This window comes from Lepisma saccharinum, chromosome 25 (genome assembly GCF_977018435.1).
Source record: "Lepisma saccharinum chromosome 25, izLepSacc3.1, whole genome shotgun sequence".
Classification (NCBI taxonomy): domain Eukaryota; kingdom Metazoa; phylum Arthropoda; class Insecta; order Zygentoma; family Lepismatidae; genus Lepisma; species Lepisma saccharinum.
This window is the reverse complement of record NC_139253.1, coordinates 14273041-14298586: the sequence shown is the minus strand read 5'-3', so window position 1 is coordinate 14298586 and position 25546 is coordinate 14273041.

Sequence of the window (25546 nt, the reverse complement as noted above, 5' to 3'; positions counted from 1 at the left end):
GAAGGGCATAAAGAGCTAGAGAGTGAAAATTGAAGAAAGGAAGGAAAGATACATAGAGTTGAGGAGAAAGAGCGTGTGTAAGACAGAGAACACCGAAGCAGAGAGCACAATTCGAGCTCACAGCCAATCAAAATCGTATGGTATATCCATTCCATACGTTATCTGCAAACAAACCATGATCCCTGGTGCTTTACGCTAACCACTCCAACGTTGAGGCGGCCGAATGATATACAGTATCTTGTTAATACTTTTTATACTAGGGCAGCTGCAGATAAAGCATTTTGAGTGCCATTATGGGTAGGAAAATGTATCAAAATACCGTAATTACATTTGCCTATTTTCTATAAAAACTTATGTCGAAAGGGGCGTTTGACTCCCATCACCCCCTTCGGTTCTTCTATGTATATTGTATTAAATATTCGGTATTCTAATTGCATATTCACTCTTGTTACCGAAAAACCGGTGTTGCTTTTCATCCCTTCCAGATGTTATGTTTCTCAAAATTCGCGCTTTCAGAAAAAAAAAACTGTTTTCAGCATTGAACTAGAATAAGATTTCAACATGTCAAAGTAATCAGCATACGTACAACTGATTTGGCTGAAAAAATAGCCATGTTAATTTCAAAAAGAGTTTGCCAAAGGGACCATTGTTCAACTTAAATCCTCATGTTACTAATAAAAAAGATACGTTGTATTGAAATTTTCGAAATTGTCGTCAGAGGGCAGTGGGTTGGACAGAGCGGAATATCACAATAGAAATTTTCTTTCTAGATTATTAACGAATCATGTAATAGTCATGTAGTAGCATTTTTTTCATTTTATTGCATTATAATACTGAAATATATTCACGTTAAATATCATCATTTTTTGGGAGGTGATAATTATAACTGTCATGTATTTGATGCAATACTCATCTTTCTTAGTATGCAAAGCTAATTGGACATTATGCTCAGCCGGACCTGTGGCAGTTGATCGCTTTAAGAGATAAAGTTAGGCGTTTACAATTTTCTTCTCCCATCTTTTATTTCATTGTTTAAAACTTTGATGCTGTTGCCTGTACTTCAGTCAGTGCATGTTCACTTATTCCTGTTTGGGCTCTACCTTGTCGAATGTTGACCAGATGTTCTTTGCATTAATCCACCACCATATATGTAGCTCTGGGCTGGAAGCATTGGCGCTAGTGTCGAATGTTTAAGTGAGAAGTTTGCAGTTCACATATTTTCCAAGGGCACATATATCTTTGCGTTACAGTAATTTTTATATTTTCAATTATTTTACGTCATTTTGGCAGAGGATGAGTAATGATGATTACATGAAATTTATGGAAGCCCAGGCTGAGACTTGGACCCGGGTATCGAGATTGAACAAGAATTAATAGATATCTCGGAAAATATGGGAAATACAGTCTGTCCCGTAGCTTTATTAAACTAGCGACTCTGCTCCCATACATATACAATGGTGGACTTACAGTACACTCAGCTCAATTAGTACTCCGTCAGTTTTTTTCTTTATACAGCATATTTGCAAAATATACAATTCAATTTACAGGTGTATCAATATACGCTGTAGAAAACACACCTAATTACTAACTTCGTTGACACTGTACTAGAACGAATTCACAAACGAAACTGGCGTAAACATTTATTGTAGGTTGAGAGAAATATTTATCCTCGCATACATTGTGGTAATAATTCGTCTGTTTCCCGATAGAGGTCAGTCAATCCCAATACTTTGGGCAGGAGTCAGGTTTTCCGGTAGAGGTTAATATACCAAGAAGTTCCACCATTAAGACCTGGACTGATATTATTCTTATAAGTATTCCTGTCTTACTCCACTCTTTAATGTATTTTGTTCTGTTAAATACAGTTTCTACATCGATTACCGCATATTCATTCACAATAATATTATATCAATATCACATCGCATGGTACCGAGGTGAGACATTATCCCTACCTTGTCTCTTAGTCTGAACGTAATGTTTTGCATGGTGTTAGTGTAGTGACTAACACCAACACTGTGCAGAACATTATGTACAGAACGAGACGAGAGAGGGCTAGATGCCTTCTCTGCACTTTCCCTGCAGAACAGTAATGGTTAGGCGTCCAACGTTTTCATCCGGAGGACAGTGTCAAATAGAATGAGAATTCCTCCAGAAAACTAAGTAAATACAGGACTTTTCTCAGGTAAACTTATCAATCATATGATTTAAGACCCGTCAGCGTAGCATAAAAAGAGAAAATTATGGCGTTCCCCGGCCGCTTTAATCTCCGTGCAGCCCCTTGTGCGTTCCATTCACGCGCGCGCAGTCCCCACGCATCCACGGCAATTAATCACACGCAAGCTCGATTGACGGCGGCCAGTCAGAATGATCTATCCACCTCCGGGCTAAGCCGGTCGCGAGCGATAATTATCTCTCACTATTTTCGGCTGCGTTCATTAATTTCGAATCGTACACAATGCGGCTTGCGAGCGAACGTTCTTGATGGAAAACTGGCTTCCGTTCGCCTTGTGGTTGTTCTTTGCGAGGACTCGCATTGTCATGTTGTAGCCATTTTGCGCATTGGGATTACAGAAACTGATCGATAAATGGTGATTTATTTAGTGAGCTTGTGTTATTTCTGAATTCCATAACGTTAGGAAGGGCAAATGCTGGAATCGAACCCGGAACACTTCACAACAAGACAAAACGAGTAATTCTGTGTCTGTGTTCAAAGTAGGCTTGAAGTACGGTCTTGCCGGAAGTGATGCCTCCTAGTGCAGTTCGAAAGCCTCAAGACAAGCAATCGAGCCCGCAACTTGTTGTTCACTTGTTTGAAATCATCGAAGTTGAAAGTCAGCCAGATGTTGGTTGTAGTTCTTCTATTGTGTTAAGTATTAGAACTTCTACAAATGCTAAGTGATTTCTGTGGTGAAAAATAAGGGTTTGTAACGCAGGAAACACAATGTGTTCTTAGTTTTATCTACTGACCGTATTTGGCGCTGCAGTCGAAGTGCAATCCGAAGGATTTTTGCTTCCAGCCAATGGCTTAAAGGTGTGAACTGCGAAACCGTTGTCGAAGGATATTCGCTTGAAGTACCTTGCACCTTTCGAACACAGCCCTAGTCTCGATGTTTTGTACGATCGGCTTGAGTTTAAGCTTGGATACAAGTAGATAAATGACGTGTACCATGACGTCATTTCTAGGGATGTGCCGAAGCCGATTACAGATGTATGAAAATCGGCCGAAATTGACACATCAGCATCGGTATCGGAATCGGCAAAAATCCGATATTTAAACCGGTACAGATTATGCTAGAGTTTTTACCTTCTAATAAGTTTTATATTCTAGTTTTGTAAGATTTATTGAAAATTTGGTTATGATTCGTCATTATTGTAGAGTTTTTGTAATGAAATTATTGCAAACTCATTCAGAGGATCAACCCAAGGTACCTTTATAAGGTATGCCATTCCCGAGGTTCCGAGATTTATTCCCATGATGCTGTGCGCGCTATGACGTCATTAAGCGGACAGAATGGAATTTACTTCGTTATCGTATACGGAAGCTTGAGATAAATGGGTCGATTATTTACTTATACACACTTTTTCTTGAATGCCGGTAGAATGAGAACAAATCAACATGTTTGTGCTCCTGCCACGTGCAATAATAATAGAAGAAAATCGCCTGGAATAAAGTGATCATCGCTTCCCAAAAAGTTGCTGCAGCAGGATTGATTCAATTTGTTCCTCCAAATTTCGGACTTACTCAGTGGTGCAACCACAGGGGAGGGCAGGGGCATTGTCCCCCAACCTTCGACGGAAGTCAATTCTAGGGGGGGGCAAACATTGATGGCCAAAGGCACCTGCAGGGGGCACAGAGGAGAAATTGCCCCCTTCTATTTCAAATTTTATACAAATAAAAATACATTTCCTAAAATTTTCTTGCTCGCTTTGCTTGCAGTGCCAGCTTTTCTCAGTCTCGTCAAGTTCAGAGACGTAGCTAGGGGGCGTCGGGAGTCGGTCATGGGCGCCAAATAATCTAATTTTTAAAAAATGTGAAAGAGAGAATGCCTTGGCGCCATGTGCTATTATTTGTTCCTTATTAAATCAATATTGTTTTAAATTGCAAAATTGGATCAAAAAATTTACTTTCTCGCTTCGCTCGCAATATAATTGTTTTTTTTTAATGTGATGTATTTAAATAATATGTCTTGTATATGTGTAATGAAAAAACTTTGAATACGTACATAATTTAGTGTTAGCATCTTGCATATGTATTTTCTTATTTTATGTCGCTCCATGTTGCTTATGTGTAAAACATATGAAAGTTATACATGTTATATGTACCAAAAAAATATCTTCGGCACGCATTTATCATTCATTTTCTGACATTCAAAAATACAGTTTGTGTGCTTGTTTTCAATTATTAGCTAATGTAAAATTTCTGGTGTTGAAAAAATATTTCAAATCGTTTGTTCCAATTAAATGCTTTAGCACAGACATCTACCTACCTTTTGCGTAATTTATGAGGATAATAACGTCTTTGATACTACCACTACTACCACTAGTAATAATAATGACATTATTAATGTTATTATTATTACTATTATTATTATTGGTACGTTTATCCTGGTACTTTCTCCCTCCAGACAAAAATTCGTGGTTGCGCCTCTGGCCTTTTCTTCCACACTTGCCTTCCGTATCATCACGTATGCAACTTTCAAAAACCTTTACACAATCGGAACTCAGTTTCTAAGTATTGCTTCATTGAATATTGAGTGCAAGATAAGATTTATTAGCTTTGAAGTTGAAACATCGTCCGCGACAATAATACTTTGAACATCTCGTAGGTAGCGAACACTAATTAACAATTGCACTATTACTTTACTTTATGTGCGTTTGTTGAGAAATTGTGCTGAAAATATAATGTACGACTTACAGGACAGGCGTTTCTCCCCTGCACATCCTTTCAATCTTCTCGTCAATCAATGAGAAGAGCTGCCATGTAAATAATGACCAAAGAAGCTATTCTATCAGGCCCGTAGCCAGGAATTTTTTGTAGGGGGGGGGGGCGAAGTCAATCCTAGAGGGGGCAATATTTTAATATATTGTGTCGCATTGGCACATGTTATGGTAGAGTACACAGAGGCACTTGCCCCCCTCCCCCAAAAGCTATAAGTAACAGAAAAGGGATGGTATCTTGAAACTGCAACGAACAAAAAAAAAAAAAAAAAAAAACTTCGAGCAACATCAAATAGCAATATTTCGATAATGACCTTTCCAGGTTGCCAAAGAATATAAAGTTTAACATAAATAGGCTAATAGAGACTGTACCTACTTGATATTGTAATTGATTGATTTGGTGTTTAAGGTCCACTTTATGCACACTTAATAAATAAATAAATAAATTTGGACTGGACCTACAGTTTAAAGTGGGATCCGAACCATTATGTGCCTTCACCCTACTTGATATTTACAGGTCGATAATGTTAATTGATGACTAACAACAGCTTTGGGCCTCTCTGCAGAACTGATTAAGGGAGCCCTTTATAAATCATGCTTCATAATGATTCCCTCTAGTTTCCAGTACGCAAGATTTTTTACGCACAAAGGAATCTATCGAGAATCCAGCAACACCATTGTGTTGTGTTGTACAAGCAAAATCGGATTAATTACATAATAATGGTTAGGATCTGCACTTTGATGAATTGTGGAAAAAATTGTAATACTTTTTTTGACCTTGCTAAAACATTAAAACATGGGTCCCTTAGTCCACCACGGACTCTATTTCCTTCAAAGGGGAGACTCTTGTATCACTACATACAATGTTTGCCTACTGGTTACGTTAACCATTTTGCAAAATATTGTGTGAATTGTATTATATTATAGTTGAAATACATGTTTCGACACCTGACAAAAATAGGAATCCCTTGATTGACCAATGACTTCTTGGATTACAGTGTCATCATTAATATTTGATATTAAGTTTCATAGAAAGAAATTGTTTTAATAGGGCGCAAATAATTTTACGGGGGCTCCCAGGGCCGACTCCCGCCGCCCCATATAGCTATGGCTCTGAACTTGGACTATAAGAATAGGAGAAATTGTGAGCGAAGCGAGCAAGATAATTTTACGAAATGTACCTAGTATTACCATAAATACTGTCCCAAAGTTGTAAGTAAATAGACACAAAATGGTGAGAGATATTGTAATATCAGAATAACATGAGGTGCATGGATGCATTATGAACCAAAATCACAAATAATTATTCGAAATGGCCACCTTTAGCACTGACACACTTCTGAAGTCTTCGTGGCCACGCATCAATGGAATTACGCAACACATCGACTGGAAAATGAGCAACTGCCTTCAGAAGAGACCGACCGCTTTAAACTTTCAATATTGGGATGTCTCTTCTTCCAAGCCATCTCCTGAAGCTTGGACCACAATTTGTAGTCCAAAGGGTATAGGTCCGGACTTGCAGAAGGCCAATCTGAAGTAGAAATGAAGTCTGGAACATTTGCTATGAGGGCACGCTCCATTTCTGTGAAAATGGGTAAAAACATCAGCCAAAGTACCAGCAGACAGTGCTTGAGAAACTATGCAAGAATCTTACCGACACCATCTTCCATGGAGAGAATTGGAGCTTCCAGCAGGACTCAGCCCCAGCACACAAAGCACGCACCACCCAGCAGTGGTTGGAGGCAAATGTTCCTGACTTCATTTCCACGTCAGATTGGCCCTCTTCCAGTCCAGACTTAAACCCTTTGGACTACAAATTGTGGTCCAAGCTTCAGGAGATGGCTTGCAAGAAGAGACATCCCAATATTGACAGTTTAAAGCGGTCTGTTCAGAAGGCAGCTGCGGAGTTTCCACTTGATGTGTTGCGTAATTCCATTGATGAGTGGCCATGAATACTTCAGAAGTGTGTCAGTGCTAATGGTGGCCATTTCGAATAATTATTTGTGATTTTGGTTCATAATGCATCCATGCACCTCATGTTATTCTGATATTACAATATCTCTCACCATTTTGTGTCTATTTACTTACAACTTTGGGACAGTATTTATGGTAAGACTAGGTATTTTTATTTGTATAAAATTTTAAATCGAAGGGTGCAATTGCCCCTTTGTGCCCCTTGCAAGTACCCTTGGCCGTCTGGAAGAAAAATGCAAGGAACACGTCCTCCCCGATGGCGCAGTGGTAGCGTCATCGCCTTGAAATCAAGGGGTCCCGGGTTCGATACCCGGTGGAGGCACAAAGTGGTTCGGATCCCACTTTAAACTGTGGGTCCAGTCCCAATTAGCCTTACTGTGCATAAAGTAGACTTAAAAAACCAACTCAAACCAAACCTACCTGTATTATTAGTAAAACACATTTTATGTGTGTGTTGGATATGGTATGAGATTTAATTAGGAAAAGCGATGGATAATGTAATATTTATACAAAGTAAATTAATGTATTATGTCCTTACAACAAATGTAACTATTATAGAATAGGAAGCCAGTGGCGAAATTAGCCGTAAGTTTTTTTTTAATTCCTCGCAGTAGTAAATATTGTTACAAATAAAATCCAAAAAATTAGATCCTCAACTCAGGTGGATAAGAGATCAAATTATAATTCTCAGCTTGCATTTACCTCCGATTATTAGAAGTATCATTCGACCGAAAAGCAATCTCCGACTGTTGGCTGATAAATGCGACGTGCCTAAAATACAGGAAAACGTAACAGCATAATCGTTCCATTATTTTTGTTTTGTATTTGTATTGCTTTTGTTTTATTTCAAGTATAATTTACCCCTTGGCTAATCGCAAAGATGAAAATGAATGGTGAGTAGATGAAATGGATGATCACAAATCCATGTGGATCACAAACAGTACAGAGTACTACACAGATTGTTGGCCAACATGCCAGAACCTAGTAAGCCCGCAAGAATGAAGTTCCTAGGATATATTACCTGAAAGAAATATTGCTATTTGAATGTTTCCCGAAAAGACACCATTTATACAATAACCATCATCTAATTCATTCGCCGGCCCGGTTCAAGTCCCAGCATAGGCATAGGTGTTCTCTGCGAGTCAGGCACGTATCCAGGAATTCCCTTCGTGGGGGGCTGAACACCATATTTTTAAGGTGTATAGATAGAACCTCACAACTGTATGTTTACGGCCAGTGGTGGCAATTGGGTTCAAAAGGGGAGTGAGGGTGCAAGAAAAGTTTACTTTCTCTTCCCTTGGTATACAAGGGTTAGCATAAAGAGGTCATAGTGTGAAGGCAAAAGAATGGGGAGCAACTATCCCCAAAATCGTCGCCACTGTTCAAGGCTGCCAAATTATTCAGAACGTGAAATCGGAACATTTTTTACCACTCAACTCCTCTGTTTCCATGCATTAACATTGTGTGCCGGAACCATCTCAGTATGTGTGTTTGTCCATTTCTTATCATCAGACATCAAAACATCTATGGCGTCTTCGAGTGTTTTTACGAAGCTGTTACACACGCACGGTATGGACAATCCACTCGACAACGCGAGACTCAAACTGTTGGCTGCGAACTGGACGCAGAAATTTCTCGAATATTTCTCTCTGATTCGAGCCTCAACACCACTACTGTGTCTTGTCCTCCCATGTTTACAGTTCTTATAAAAGCCGAAACCCACCAAATTATTCATATTGAGGCCTAAGCACTCGCAAGTGTTCACAATTTCTGTCACAACTTCCGCAGTCTTGTCATATATTGGCACGAAACAAAGTAAGTCTTCTCGAATACAGTTCGAAACAATTAATTCACAATGAAAACCCTTCCGATCCCAACACATCTAGTGTTTCTTCTCCCAATATGATTAAATGCTTATTCATTTATCTCCAGTGACGTGCCCAGGGGAGGGTTGGTGAGGTCATAACCCAATTTGACAAAGTATTCCTTAAAAACATGAACGTCAAAGAGAGGAAAAGATGGCAAAATGAGGACTGACCACCGAAAATAGTATGCATAACCCTCCTCTTCTAAAATTCTGGGAAAATTTGGTCCGGGCACAACTAACTCATCACTCAAAACTTTGATTTTCAGTTGATCTGTGCAGCTTATTTCTTTTTTAATTAACCGCTCCAATACCCGTTACTGCTTAAATATTCACTTTAGAGAGAGACCTTCGATCTCTTCGCCCCTCGACCCGAACTAGCACTACACTGAGGCTCCGGAAATTCCGCTGTCGTTAATGCCTTCTGCTTTGGACCCGAACTGGAACTAGTAGTAGACTTCGTTACTTTATGGTATTTAGTCCTTTTCATTTTCGAATCACTAGATCTTATAAAGCCACCAATGGACACTGACTGATCACTAATCGACTGTATGAACTATCACACTTATCTTTGAATACTCATTAAGCGATTCTGTTGTACAGATCAACCTGGAAATTGAAGCCGCGTATTTTAACCTCATTATATTCTAGAACGTTCCACAGATAAAACGATTCGTTAATGTTGCCAGTAGTTCGACTCCTTCTCTTATTCAAGAACGTTCCCTCTCGCGCTTTCCAGAGATTAAAAAATTACAATAAATCGTCCTACGTGTGGCGCTACGTTTGCAGCTTCCAAATGCTGACAAGTCTTTGCATAGTGTTGCGACAACACCGAAAGCGCAAGAAAAGTTTTAATGCAATATTATCAACAACAGGGTTATAGAACATTCTCCGTGTTGCCTTGGTAAGTATTTCTCTCCTTATATATTATCGGCACACTATTCAAGAAAACAAAAACCTAATTTTCCCGGACCCTGTGGCTGAGTGGTTAGTACATCGCGCTGCGACCCCAAGGGTCCCGGGTTCGAATCCCGCTCGGCCATGGTTGTGTGTGAATGTCAATTTATCATTTTCATAATTTCATCACTCATTCCCATCTTCGTAAATTAGCTAAGAGAAACAAAACGCGAAGTAAAATGAAATAAATCAAATAAAAAAAAAACTAATTTTATGTAGTGTAAACTGAAAAAATTAAGGGGGGCTCCAGCCCCCTGATCCCACCTTGGGTGCGCGCTATTAACAATAACAGGGTTATAGAACATTCTGTGTCTTGGCTAGAAAATTATTTATCTGAAATTATCATCACATTATTTAAGAAACCATGAACCTAATTTTATGTAGCGTAATTTCCTGAATGGGGTGCTGGAGCCCCCTGATTCCCACCTTGCATACGTGCTTGACTCGATAATTATTTCTCTCCTTAAATTATCGTCACGTTATTTTATTTCACACCACAAGAAACCAAAAACATCATTTTAACTATTGTAAACCGCAAACTTTCGGGGTGGCTCGAGCCCCCTAAGCTCCCCCTTGGATACGTGCCTGCAGCGAGTGTCCCTTCATCAATTTAAACTAATCATCACTCATCCTGTTCGTCGCGATTAGCCAAAAGTGGAAGAAGACGATAAATAACAAAAACAAATTTATCCTCATCGTGGCGATCAACTGGAGAATGTTAAAAGTAGCGTAAAAATATTAAAGGGAAATTCCAGGACATTCAGTAAAAAGACATATCAGAATATGCCCGGACAAGAACTTTCCTTAGAATGAGACATTTAAAATAAATGCAATAGGTTAGCTGGAAAGAAAAGCCGGCAGTGGACTACAGCCTGCAGGGACAAGATATCACGCAAAAAATAAACTATGCATTGTTTTGGAATAAATGTATTCTTCTATCGCGTATTTGATCTCTTGCTGTCAAATCAAATTAACAGCTTTGGTGTATAATATCAAAAGATGCATGAAAACACAGCGTTTCATGGGCCATCTGCTACATTCTACGCATAGCTTTCAACCGCTCGTGTCCGCTTGGTGACGTCACAAGCTCTAGCCAATAACGTGCAAGTCGCGGAGTGGCCCCCCCTGGGATCAACCTAACTATAAATCTGAAATAAAACAGTACATTGCTGAACCAGGATCTGCTGTTGTATTGGAAATTCAAAAATGAGTATTCAAACCTGAAGCAAGTGCTGAGAAAATACTTGGGCATACCTGCTGCATCAGTATTCAGTGATTGAGTGTTCAGTGTTGCTGAACAGATTTGGGATAAGAGAAGAAGTAGGTTACTTCCTGAAGTGCTTCCAAATCTCGTGTTTCTGAAGTTGAATCTGGCAGAACAGGAATTCATTTTGGATTTCAAAGAACTGCTTGTGTACTAATGTTTAATCTCTTGAGAATCCATGTTCTTCTTAAAGGTTCACATAACATTTTGTAGATGCAAATGTACATTCGCATCTCTTGAGAATATATATGTATATACATATGATATGCAATAGAAATGTACATAGTAAATTTATTTTTGTCATGCAGAAAATAACATCCCATTTCTGTTTAATAATCTTATGTATCGGAATCGGTTAAATATCGGCATCGGTATCGGTTCCAAAAATTATCGGTGAGTACATCGGCATCGGTAAATTTTCAGCTTCGTCACATCCCTAGTCATTTCCTTCCAACGTTGCAAAATTCGACAGTGTATGGATGGCTTTAGGTGTATTTCAGTAACATAGTTGGCAACACTTGCAAAACGTTAACACGCTGCTTACAGCATTGCCGACATTCACAACACGTGCATCCCCTCCCTTTGGAAGCTCCGGTCTCAGAGTCCGCACAAATTCATTAGCAAGATTTTCTGAGCACTGTCCGCAAATCCCTGGGACCGTTGCCTCTGGATTCGTTGTTCGGAGTCTGCGGGCGCAGTGGACCACAGCCACGCAGCGCTGAAATGGCTTTGACACCGCCCGAGGAACGTTTCCGAAAACGGTCGCCCCCTGGTGTGACAGTAAGACGCACCTAATTTACTAAATAATCACGTTGCTGCGGAGTCTGAGCCTAAGTAATCCTTTTCCCCAGACGGTAGGGGCTAAGTTCTGTCCGGGAGCGTTCTGCACTTTGAAGATGACGTTTTGGGTCCCTAGACTGCACCTGACACTCGCAAGCGTCCTCGGCTCCACCTGGGATCTAGATTTGAGTTGGAACCAAGAGTCAGTCCTGAATTTGTACTTATATTTCATTTTTATTTCATTTATACGAGGTGTGTCCAAAATATTAAGTCCAACTCGGTGCCCCGACGATGTGTTACTCGAAGAAAAGGCACTTGGTGTAGTGGGATAAAGAGGGGAAAGAACCTGCGCAGTTCTTGTGAATCGCACAAGGAGGGGAGGGGTCAATTGGAACAGGCTTCCTTATTGCCCGAGTTGAACGGGTGGAAGGGAAGATGCACGAAGACTTTTGGCCAGAGGTTCATTTGTTCGTAATCGCTCTAATTGGTCCTTCAAGAGGAGCCGCAGGCTGAACTTCGCCCACGTATAAAGAATTACCAAGAGCACAGAATTAAATTTTTAAACTGGTGTTGCTCGTTCTTCAATGTGGTACATATTTGATTCGGTAGTCAAAATATCATAAGTACGAAACAGGGCAATGATACATAAGAAGAAATCAACCTTCAGAAACAGCGTAACTGAACACCCTGTCCACGGACCTGACATTGCACTGAGTGATCACCGACTAGTTCTTCAAATTTATTTTAAAATTAGAAGGAATTGACAACAGGATGGGTAGAATCTTTGAAGTGATATGTTTACTTTGTAGCCACACCTCGTATAAAATTTGCAACGGTTGCAGGATACTTTGTGTTCAACCTTCTGTGGTGTAGGTTACTTTATACGCCATTCTTCTACATTTGTGGGTTAATAAAGATAGATAATATACTCTGTGGAAATGAATAAATGAAGACAGGCACATACCTTCCACAGTATTCGATCCAAGGTCATCTGTCGTGACACATCAGCGTTAAACTGACGAGAAATGCTTCTCAAATCTCGTGCTGGTACTTCAATTCTGAAAGCAGATAACAATGATATTTATATTACTTTGCTTTTCCGCCACTTTTGGCTAATCGCGAAGTTGAGAATGAGCGATAATATGATGGAACTGATGGATGGGCACGCGCATAGAACATCCATTCCCAGTCCGGGATTTGAACCAGCCCTGGCGTCGTAGCACGCTATGCTGAATACGCGACAAAATGTACCAGCGACAACCATTTACCGAAATTACGATTTTCTCAAGTTTTGCTGATTTCCATCACACTTTATCCAGGCTTTTGACTGGCAAAATTACTATATAATGTGTATATATAGCTATTTTGTCGTGTTTAAAATCAGCTATGGTTAAGCTGTCGCCCACATTTTATTTCTTTTGTTTTATCTTTTCGTCTTTTTCTTCGATTTTCATTTTAGTTATGTCAGCAGCAAGAATACTGTCTCTCGTCATGTCAGAGGATCGTCCTGTTTCATTCCTATTTCTGCGTGTAAGCTATTGCACAAGATCTTACGGTTTCGTTTTCTTCATAATGGCGCTTCGGTACAGTTACTGGAGGTACACAGTGGTTCGGATCCCACTTTAAACTGTAGGTCCAGTCCCGATTAGCCTTACTGTGCATAAAGTGGACTTATAACACCAAATCAATCAATCAGTACAGTTCCACACTGTTATTGGAATTTCCGCGTTTTGCAACAAACTATTCACAAAGTAATCAAAGAAAAGAGCTTCGCTGATTCTGGGGCTTGAGAGTGTGTTTCCAGCCATCCATCATACACTTAAACATAAGCATAAACAACCTTACCTAACCTTTGTCGTGTAGGTTGCCTAGAGTATCGTTCTTAATCTTGGTAATTGGCGTGTCTTCCTCTCGAACCCTTTTTTTTTCGCCTCTTGCATACGCGGAGTAAATATTTTGAAGTTATTAGTGATCCTTCACAGGTAGCTGTTTATCTGAGTGGTACGTTTCGTCGCGGAAACCCAAGTGGTACGTATCGTCGCTGGTACGTTTTGTCGGGACACCCGGTATGCTAACCACTCCGCCATGGAAGTCAGCGTGTGTGTTGTGTGTGTGTGTGTGTGTGTGTGTGTGTGTTTGTGCATATTAAATTTTTTGGTTTAGAAACGTCGTCGCCTTGTAACCAAAGGGTCCGTCCGTCCCTGGTTCATTACCCGGTGGAGGCAAATGGTGCGGTGGTTCGGTTCCCACTTTAAACTGTAGGTCCAGTGTCGATTATCCCTTCTGTGCACCAAGTGAACTTAAAGCAACAACTCATAATTTATGGTTTTTATTGAGATTAAATATTGTTGTGTTTATTTTGAAATAATTTTAATTTGCACCGTGTTGCATAAATATATTGATTCTTACGATTACGTAACATACTTGTCCCACGAAGAATATATATTTGTCACATCCATCTACTTTCGAAATGGATATGTTATTAAAAAGCTGTCATTTATTATGAGAATACCGTTTCTTTCACGTTTTCACCTCAGCTTCCGCTTCGTGTAACATTTCTCTGTTCAGCCTACATCAACACGCTCTTTTCACGGAATAGACATAACTCTGTTTGTGTGGTGTTTTCTGTGAACTTGTTAAACGTTATGTTGTGTGGAATTTGACGTGCATTGATAGTTTCTGTAGAATAGGTAGGAAGAAATGAAGATATATGGATGTTTGTTAGTCACATTCTTCCTGTTATTTCAAATTATGTACGCTATCTCTCTCGTTTCCTGTCTTTTACTCACTTTCTCTCTATGAATTTCTTTTTCTGTGCCTGTCTACATCTCACCACTTCTGTATCAGTCTTTGTTTTGCTATATCTTTCCATCTTCTCTCTAAGCTTACTCAGTGTCATTCTTCTCTCTGTTCCACTTTCTCTTTGTATGTATGTGTTTCTCTTTCCTTCCCCTCTCCCTGTCCCCTCTCTCTCTCTCTCTCTCTCTCTCTCTCTCAGGAACTCTTTCTCTCAGTTTCTCATTAATTCATTTTTCATTTTTCTATATTCCTTCTTCCTTTCTTTCTCTCTCACACACTCTTACAGTTTTTCTGTTACCTTATCTCTCTCTCTCTCTCTCTCTCTCTCTCTCCTATCTTACTCATTTTACTAATATCATGATTTCTCTCTTCTTTCTGTCGGTTTGATTCTTCCTATCCCTCAAATATATTTCTTTCTGCTATCTGCCTGCCCCCTCCTCTCTCTCTCTCTATCCCATATACACACATATACAGTCTTTTTTATATATCTCTCTCACTCTGTTTCTTTCTTTCTTCGTTCTTATTCAATCTCTCCCCCTCTCTCCCACACACACATATTATTTCTCTTTCCCTCTTCTCTCTCTGTTTTCTCTGTTTCCGTTCTCTCTCTCTTACTCAGTTTCACCATTTCTCTACCTCTTTCTTTTCTATTTCTTCCTCTGTTTTTCTATCTCCCCCTTCTATCTCAAGTTCTCTATTTCTGTCTCTCAGTTTCTACCTCCCAGGTTTCATAACCTTTCTCTCTTCCCATCCTTTAGGCTCCTCTCTCTCTCTCTCTCTCTCTCTCTCTCTCTCTAGCTCTCCGTCTCTCCCGTTTATATCCTGGTGGTCGCCTTTGTCAATTTTGAAGACCCTCCTCTTGACACGGGAGCGAGAACTCGAGCCTTAGTTTTCGGCGTAAGCACAGCGTGGGGATTCCGTGATTTCCCAATTGCCTAGCAATAAAAGCAGGGTGGGGAAGTAAAACGCCAGGCGGAAGACGAAGGAGTTTGGCTAAAGACCACGGCATTAATTACCTGCGAGCAGATGAAATTTTAACTTCGAAAGCCTTGCAGTTGCTTTACTGCTGCCTCGCACCTTATTGCGCCGAAATCTTGCGCAGCCGTCTTTTCGGTCTCACGTTTAATAAACCTCTTGCTTCGGCTTCGAGATCGAATCTCTTGCAAAGTGCTGAGCAAGATTGCTTAATTGAATTTTAACAAGGCCTAATTAGTGTTGATAATCGAGTTGTGTGGAAAGGTGGGCCTTGTGCTTTTCTTAGCCTGGAGGCTTCGGAACATGTCTGAGAGTTCCGAGTCGTATCGTTGGTCGTTCATGTTCCAGGGGACCAATTGTTGGTTTTTTCCAAGTTTCCCTGGTTCGAATCTTACCAGTGGACAAGTAGCAAAATGGGCTTCCAGGTAGCTCAGTGCTCTTGTCTTTGGGGGATGGCGCAGCGGTAGCGTCGTCGCGTTGTAATCAAGGGGTCCCGGGTTCGATAGCCGGTGGAGCCACATAGTGGTTCAGATCCCACTTGTATGCCCAGTCCCGATTAGCCTTACTGTGCACAAAGTTGGCTTAAACACCAACTCAATCAATCTTGTCTTTGGTGCGCTGACCTCCGTGGTGGAGTAGTTATCACAGTGCGCTACGACACCAGGGGTGTCGGGTTCGAATCCCGGTCTGGGTGTGCTTCGTAAGGGCCGCTTCATCAATTCCACCAAAGAATTACTCATCTTCATCGTCGCTATTAGCCAAAAGTGGCACAAAAGCTACGCTGAATATCAAATTGAATGAAATCTTGCAGTTGTTGCGAGGAAAGTTTACTTCATACTCAGATGCTGGGCCTACAGTTGGGGTTCACCTGATGAACAAACCTGTACCTCTTGATTACAGTGCGACAGCGTTACTGTTACGCTAACGTGGAGGCCGCTACATTTGGTGCAAGAGGTTCTGGGTTCGATCACCGGTTGAGCCCCAACATTTAGATGGTATATAGCACCGTGAGGATAAGATAGCGTGCGCCAATCTGTAGAACTCATGTAACTATAATGAACAAAGCCGGCCCCCGTGGCGAAGTGGTTAGCACATCGCGCTACGACGCCAAAGGTCCCGGGTTCGAATCCTGGTCTGGGCATGGATGTTTGTGAGTATCCATTCATCAATTTCATCATGTCATCACTCATCCCCATCTTCCGAAATTAGTCAAAAGTGGCACAAGAAGCGAAGTAAAATACACTAAATCAATCACTCTTTCTATAATGAACAAAAGCGAAGTAAAATACACTAAATCAATCTATAATGAACAAAAGGGAAGAAAAATACACTAAATCAATCAATCTTTCTATAATGAACAAAAGCGAAGTAAAATACACTAAATCAATCTATAATGAACAAAAGCGAAGTAAAATACACTAAATCAATCTATCATGAACAAAAGCGAAGTAAAATACACTAAATCAATCTATAATGAACAAAAACGAAGTAAAATACACTAAATCAATCTATAATGAACAAAAGCGAGTAAAATACACTAAATCAATCTATAATGAACAAAAACGAAGTAAAATACACTAAATCAATCTATAATGAACAAAAGCGAGTAAAATACACTAAATCAATCTATAATGAACAAAAGCGAAGTAAAATACACTAAATCAATCTATCATGAACAAAAGCGAGTAAAATACACTAAATCAATCTATAATGAACAAAAGCGAAGTAAAATACACTAAATCAATCTTATAATGAACAAAAGCGAAGTAAAATACACTAAATCAATCTATAATGAACAAAAGCTAATTAAAATATACTAAATCAATCTATAATGAACAAAAGCGAAGTAAAATACACTAAATCAATCTATAATGAACAAAAGCGAAGTAAAATACACTAAATCAATCAATCAATCTATAATGAACAAACTTTCCTTAGAGAGGTAAACAACCCTAGCGCCGTCTAGGTTGTGTGGGTTTGTCTCATTCTCCAGGGGCACACCCTCCCGCCTGCTTTGGATTAGCATTCCTAAAACGGAAGAACATCGAAGGCAGAAAAATATGACAAAATGATGGTTGACTACTAAAGAAAATGTACACTTAACCCCACCCTCCCCCTTCGAGGCACGCCAATGTCATTCTCGTCTCTTACGAACCCATCTCGGTACCTGTCGTAATTAATAAATAATCGAATTCAGCCAGTTTGTGCCCATTCATAATAGGACACTGGCCCCAACATCGAGTTTCCTGACGAAGCATTGACGAAACCAAAATACTATAGAGCCGTGTGCATATTAGCAACGGACTGGAGAAGCACTGAGCAACTTGTGCCTTAATTGCAATAGTGCGGACATGAAGTATTCACTTCGGTTTCGAAACGATTACAGGTGGTTGCTACTTAATCGATCTTGTGAATCTATACAAATTCATTGTCTTCACAAGAAGAGTTCAAGTGCCTCAACTCTCAACAACACTGCGAGACAGTGATAGATATTCTGCACTTAATGTCGGAACAGTACTTGAAGAACAAAGTAGCCTCCCTTCACTGTGTGCATTGGTCAGCACATCGATTCCCATTGCGTGCGCTGTCTACTTCTCTACTATTAACTTCACGATGCTGGGTCAACACATTGGAGTTTCCCTTGACGATCCAAGCATTCCGTTGTAGACATTCCAAAGATAATTATAAACGCTGAAAACCTCGAATGCACAGATTTGACGAAACTGATACAATTTTAGCGAGGTATTTAGTTGATAAAAGAAAGTATACAGTCAAATGGGAAGATATTACACTATTGAAAGTTATGCCACAGAAAAGTGCTGAAACTACACCTTTGACACATAAAAAATGCATATCTTGTTGCTGTTCAATACTATAAACCTTTATACTATTAAAAAGGTTTATAGTATTGAACAGCAACAAGATATGCATTTTTTATGTGTCAAAAGTGCTGATGAACTACACCTTTGACACATAAAAAATGCATATCTTGTTGCTGTTCAATGTAGGAAAACTGATAATAAATATGATACTTGATTATTAACTGTGATAGGAAACAAATATTGACAGGAAGTTCAAGCGTTGAACGAATAAACAAGTTCTATAAAATTGGACTTTTGGAGAAGGATTATAAAAGAAGTTTTCTTGATGTATGTGTACAGATGTACCAAGACTTGAAATACAACAAAGAGCGCGTACTGAACAGAAGATTGGCCCGCCATCTACAATCCAAAAACAGAACTTCGTCTATTACACTTCAATTTTTGAATTTCAGTGGCGTCCGCTCTTGAAAGTTCTCTAAACTTTCCAGACCTCACCTTGGTGAGTCCCCCCCCCCCCCGGAGACATAAATTAGTTTTGGTAGCTATGTAGAATTATTATACCGAAGAGATCAAAACAACAATTTCGAGTCAAGTTTTAAGACCACTTTATGCACAGATGAAGCTAATGGGGACTGAACCTACAGTTTAATGCGGGATCCGAACCACTGTGTGTCTCCATCAGGTATCGAACCCGGGATCGATCAAAAGAGCAACATCCTTGACTGAGAAGGCACTTATACACAAAGGAAATCACAAATGTTGGCAATGAAAATATTCACAAAGTCGTTCCTAAAAATATGATTCTTCCTAAAGAAAGAAACTGAAAGAAGAAAATTGATAAAAGAGAAAAAAGTGGGAAACAATATTTGAATGACTGAAATAAGCGAAAATATACACAGGAAAAGGACGATGAAGGTTTACGAAGCCATATTACGCAAGAGACATCTTACGTACAACAATTTGAGACATGTACACAGAGAAAACGATCGCCATGAAGGCAGAATGGACGTTTACTGAGAATCAATTGACACCTATGACGCAATCAGACCTCATTTCGTTCACGCATGAAACTTTATGCAAGTCCATAAGACATAAAACCTCTCCCCCCCAAAGGCAAGCAAGCATTAATGCTCCGCCTATTGGAAGCTATCGCTCACGATGCACGAAGAAGCATTAGTAGCGTCCGAAACTGTCCTTTGGGCCCTAAGGGCAAAATAACGGAAGGGACACACTACACCGCTGACGTAACAATATTGAAATATTACAAGCCATAAAAACACCAAAGAAAGTATAAAAAAATCTCCATTTGTTTGTTTTCCGCTACGGTCATGCATTTTTCATAGACTCGTAAAGGCTTAAACCAGGTGCATTGTGGGGGTTTATGCGGACCGAGCCATTCCGTGCCCACTCTAATCTTTGTTTATAGACTGGCCGTTGGAAGGAACGGTGATACCATCGGACCAAGCTGCTGGTTTTTACGGACAACTGTCATTCAGTCATAACCCACCAAAGGCAAACATTGAGCTTTCAATCTACAAAGTATGCCGGACGTGGAATAATATGGTTATTCCCTTGCTTCTGAAAGAATTATGATTCAGAAATATATATACGCAGTATTCCGTGTTGAGTTATACAGTGTACATGCCATTTTAAGGTCAATATTTTTCAATATCCACAACTTTTAATTCGATTTAGACTCGTACACAGACAAAATAATAAGAGAAAGTTCCTAGTTTCCAACATAATACAGGGTGTCCACAATTGCCCTACTTTCAGAGCCCTCTGGAGACCGTTCGAAGCAAGAGTTTGCGGTGAAACTTGGTATAGAGGCTTTGGAGACTATGGGGAAGCCAATTCTGACGAAATGACAATTAGTTCCAATTCTCACCACTAGGTTGAAATGTGGCGCTGAAAACAAAAACATTTAAAATTTATAATAATAATAATAATAATTCCTTTATTTAGCGGGCGAGGTTCAGCCGTAGGCTGCTCTACCACCTAACCCTTGTCATGAGCTACATAAGAAAATATAAGTATATATAATATAATATGATAATATATGAGTACAGATGGAAAGCTTGATTACACTAAAGAGAAATAAAAAATTCACATTACCTACAATTACGAATATTCTCATTTCAGTAATATTAGTCATAGGATTATATAAATGTGAAAGAACAAGAAAATATTAAAAAAGAAAAAAAATACAAATGTGAAAAGAAAAAAAATATAAATGTAAATGTTAACACAAGGTTGCATTTAAATAAATAATAATAATAATAATAATAATTTGAAGATATTAATAAAATTCCAATAGTTACAGTTATAGAATATGAGTGTTTTGTCGTTTGTTGAGTGCCAGTTCACTTCTAGTATGTGCTACTGTTCTGCTGCTGTTCCTGTAGGAGCATTTCTTTCAATTTTATTTTGAAACTCTTGTTGAGTTTTATGGATTTAACATTTGTTGGTAGTGCATTCCATGCTTTCGGGGCAGATATAGAAAAGGATGAGGTATATAGCGTAGTCAAATGGTGAGGAATGTCAAGTTCGTTGTGACGACGTGTCCCGTGTCTGTGAATTGTGTTGCGATTACATAATTTTTCAAATAAGTACGCGGGTTTACGTTCAGTTTGCAGATCATGAATGAAAGATAGATGATGTAGTAGCAGAGGGAAATGATACAAGAGTAGGGAGTACACAATGAAACTTGTAGAGAAATAGCATTAAGAAGCATGAGGAATGTAGAACGAAAAGGCTAGTTTAAGAGTGATGGTGTGGTTAAAGGGGGAAATACAGAACCTAAATTACTGTACTACAGAGCAAGAAAAAAGCACTATGTATACAATACGTAATTATATGGTATTAAATTTGCACGTACGACCGAAATTGATATTGAAGTGATCCCGACACACGATATATAGATGTACAAGGCTTTGGTTATTTCATTTGGTTTATTTTACTTGGTTTTTTTACCACTTTTGGCTAATTGCGACTATGAGGACGAGTGATTTAGAATAAAGGGTGCTCACAATAAGTGCCCAAATCTAGATTCGAACCCGGGACCCCCACCTCCAACGTTGTAGCGCCCCATGCTAACCACTCCACCACGGAGGTGGCGACAAGACACAACATAAAAGAAATGGAGCTTAGATGCGACAAGAAAAAGTTGAAAAAGAAAGCGAACACGTCTTCATCTCGCGGAAGGATGAACCGAGATGAAATAATGATGATGAATTATGGACTACCACACGCCATTTTCCAACTATCACATTCCACAATAGACAGTGAGAAGGCGTTAGACTACAAAGGACTGAACAATTTGTCGGGAGAATGATCTTCGTCTCTTCCGCGCAGCATCCTTTTCGGTCCAGCCTTGAGGATGAGCACTCCCAGACTGGCAACAATGAAACAAAAGCCGACATTAAGCCCTGGGAGAGAGCGAGGACATCTATTATTCAACTTGACACTCGCCCTGTGACACCCTTGAATCTTAACTACACAAATGCACCCCTTTTCAGTCGTAAAACTCCTTGCGTTTCAGGTAATTCCAGTGTGAGGTGGACAGCGGCATTCCGGGTATAAAACGGTCTTCACGCACCGAGAATTACGCAATAAAAAATTCTCCACCCTCTTTGTCCACGACTGTGTGTGAAATAGAGCGTTTTTAGCATTGTGCTCTCAGGGGTTGAAACAGGCAATGACTCTCCCGTATATGAGTCTATCGATTCGGAGTTTCTCGACCAGAGCAATGACGTAGCATCATCTTTTCTACTTTCCCTCTAGCGTGCGCACACACACACACACCATCTCATATGCGTGTGTGTTGTACCTTTTACGAGGGTAAGTCAATAATTAAGTCAGAAACACTTATTAAAAACTACTAAGTGCGGTACTGACTTGAAACCCGTTTCTATTTTCAACATAATCTTCACTAACATTGATACGCTTATCCCATCGCTCTTTCAGTCCCCCAAAACCTGCTGTATAGATGTCCTTGTGCTACAGTTGCACCTCACGTTTAACATATTCATCACTCGTGAAACGTTTGCCGCCAAGGTGAATTTTTAACAGGCCGAACAGGTGAATATCGCTTGGGGCTATGTCGGGGATGTAACGCGGATGTTCAAGAAGTAGCCACCCTAATTCATCAATTCTCTCTACCCGTTGTGCAGTCGACCTGATCGGTATTTTTCAACAACGTTTGGCCATCCTGACGAGAATTTATACTCATTTGTGCACAGACTTACTCGACAAATACTTCTTGCCGTAAACTGGAAACATGTCCTTGTGGATATCCTTTGCAGGGACTCATTTTGCCCACAAAACGCACAACAGCGCACTGCCATTCTAACGTACAGTCATGGAAAAAAGTTCTTCCCCATAAGGCTTTAATAGGAGCAAGTAATGCAGGAGGGTAGGCAACACATATTGTACCCTTCGATGATCGGGTGATTTTGCCTGTCTTAACACCGAGAAATGTCTTCCACGCGAAGGTCAACATGGCAGGAAAGCAAAGAGGGTCACGTGGCTATTGGTTACGTGGAGTGTTGTGCTTCTCCACGTCCCCAGTTCTTGATCCACATTGCAGAAAAAGTAGAGCTGCATGCAATATATGAAAATAGGTTTTGTTTTCAACTACACGCTTAATTATGATTTTCCCAATTGTAAATCTATCACACGTGTCTCCCGATTTAGTCGGGACAGTCTTTTACTTTGAATTCCTGTTTGTCATAGGCGTAACTTGACGGGAGCAGAAAGGGCATTTGTAACCCCCCCCCCCAAAATCAGGTTTCTTAAAGCTGCTAAAACAGGAATTAAATACTATGATTTGACGCGTACAAAAAAAGTATTATATTGAAAGATTTTTCCCAAATACGTAGATAGCAATTTAATACTTCGAAAGTGTCTCAGATTTGTTTATTACGTCACATCTTAGTGTGGCACAGGTCTACTACAAAAGTGGAATTTCGTAACAGAAATATGAACCCACTCCTTTTATTTCGTAGCCGATTTCATCTTGAAACTGAAATTAAGAATATTAGTTAACAATGTCATTGGTAAACAATAAAAAAATGTGTTAGACCCAATTCTTTAATACCTTATCATAATCTTTATCGCAAGTTTAAATTTTGTTGTAAGTCCACTTTATGCAAAAAAAAGGTAAAGTTCTCACCTGTGTTTAGCGCTACGCCATGAAATCGTATAGGGGGTGTGGGGGTAACGCCCCACACTTTCTTGATTCGTTCGTGAGTGGGGGTGATGTGATCAGCATCACGCCGCCCCACACTTTCTTGATTCGTTCGTGAGTGTGGGTGATGTGATCAGCATCACGCCCCTGACCGCCTTTACCACCAGGGTTTCCCCCAGGTACCCATGTCATTCGACGCTGGGTGGGCGCCGGGGTCGCTTCCATCGTTAGAAAAGTTCCCGGGCTTGAACCGGCCGGGGATCGAACCCGGGACCTATAGCATGGTAGTCAGACGCGTTACCGACTGAGTCACCGGCACAGATAGACTAATCTGAAATGCATACAGTTTAAAGTGGGATCCGAACCACTATGTGCGATCACCTGGTATCGTACCCGAGACCCCTTGATTACAAGGCCTTACCACTACGCCATCAGTGAGGCGCACACAATCTTTGTATTTCGACCTTTTTAAACCTATATGTATCATATAAGAGGTTGTTTAACGTTGCTATGCCTCTATGGATTATATTTAGCCAGTATTCGAGCACATAGCGTCAGGTTTCATAGAATATAAGCTTCTCTTCCATGTTTATGGTTTCCTGTCTGCAGTAGAAAAACTGGCAGGTTCCCATTGCTTTTCTTTCAATAGTCTTCCAATGGTTGCATATCATATCACTCAAATTTGATTCATTCGTTGCGAACACAATCCCCGATGGCGGAGTGGGATCGTGGGCGCCTTGTAATTAAGGGATCCCGGGTTCGATACTCGGTGGAGGAACATAGTGGTTCGGATCCCCCTTTAAACTGTAGGTCCATTCACGATTAGCCTAACAGGACATAAAGTGGACTTAAGACACCAAATCAAGCAACCAACACAATCCCGTTATTGTCCATATTATCGAATCCAGAACCTTCGTCGCGAATAACATAAGCAGGAAGACAACGTGAAATAACCGAACAGAAACAGAACCTAAAACCTACATCGGATAGATTGGATTAAGTCGACGATACAGCACGGGTTCTGAAATGAAATAGAATACGAAAGTTGAAGGACCTCTATACGCACCCACTTTTCCTCCACTCAATGGTGAAGATATCCTTCTAGCTGAGAAGCCTTTACGTAGGAGTGCCCTGAGGGAACTTCAAGGCCACGACGATAAAGTGTTCTACGTGCAATGACGGGACCAAATCATACGTCAGATTGCTGTGTTCCTCCTTATTTCGTACGCCATTGATAACTGGAACAAGTGACCTCGTCTTTGGTAGAGCAAAAGCCTGCTTGCTTGCCATCACCCTTTAGTTCAGTGACCTTCGCCCGTAGTCAGCAAGAGTGAATGACTCACCAGATACTTGTTGTCTGTGAGGCTACACAAGAATAGATATTTCGTTAGTGGCTGTAAGTATTGTTTCATCTGCAGTTATATTAGTTAACATTTCAATAGTTTCCTAATGGTTACGTTAGTGATAAACATGTAAATTAGTTCTCGAGAGTGAACGTTTTATCTATTTGAACGGGGGATTTTTATACAGCCTGCATGTATTATTTTTTCCTGAAACAAGAAGAAATTCGAAGACGCAAAAAGAGTTGTATAAGAGTAGTTAACAAAAGGAAAAAAGAAGAAGAAAACGAAAATGTAAATGCTGAAATAAATTATGGTAGAGATCGAGTGAATAACATTTTGTCATGGGGCCTCCTCGATGGCGTAGTGATAACGTCGTCGCCTTGTAATCAGTGGATCCCGGGTTTGATACACGGTGGATGCACATAGTGGTTAGTATCCCACTTTAAACTGAAGGTCGAGTCCAGATTAGCATATCTGTGCACCAAATCAAAACTAAGAAAGAAATTGTCACAGTGTAAGAAAATTTCATGTTCAACCAGATACGAAACAAAAGGGAATAATATATTGCAGGTTGGAGTTCACATCTGTAGCATCTAACCAGCACAATTATGAATCGCAACATATCGTATCAGATCCATTTTT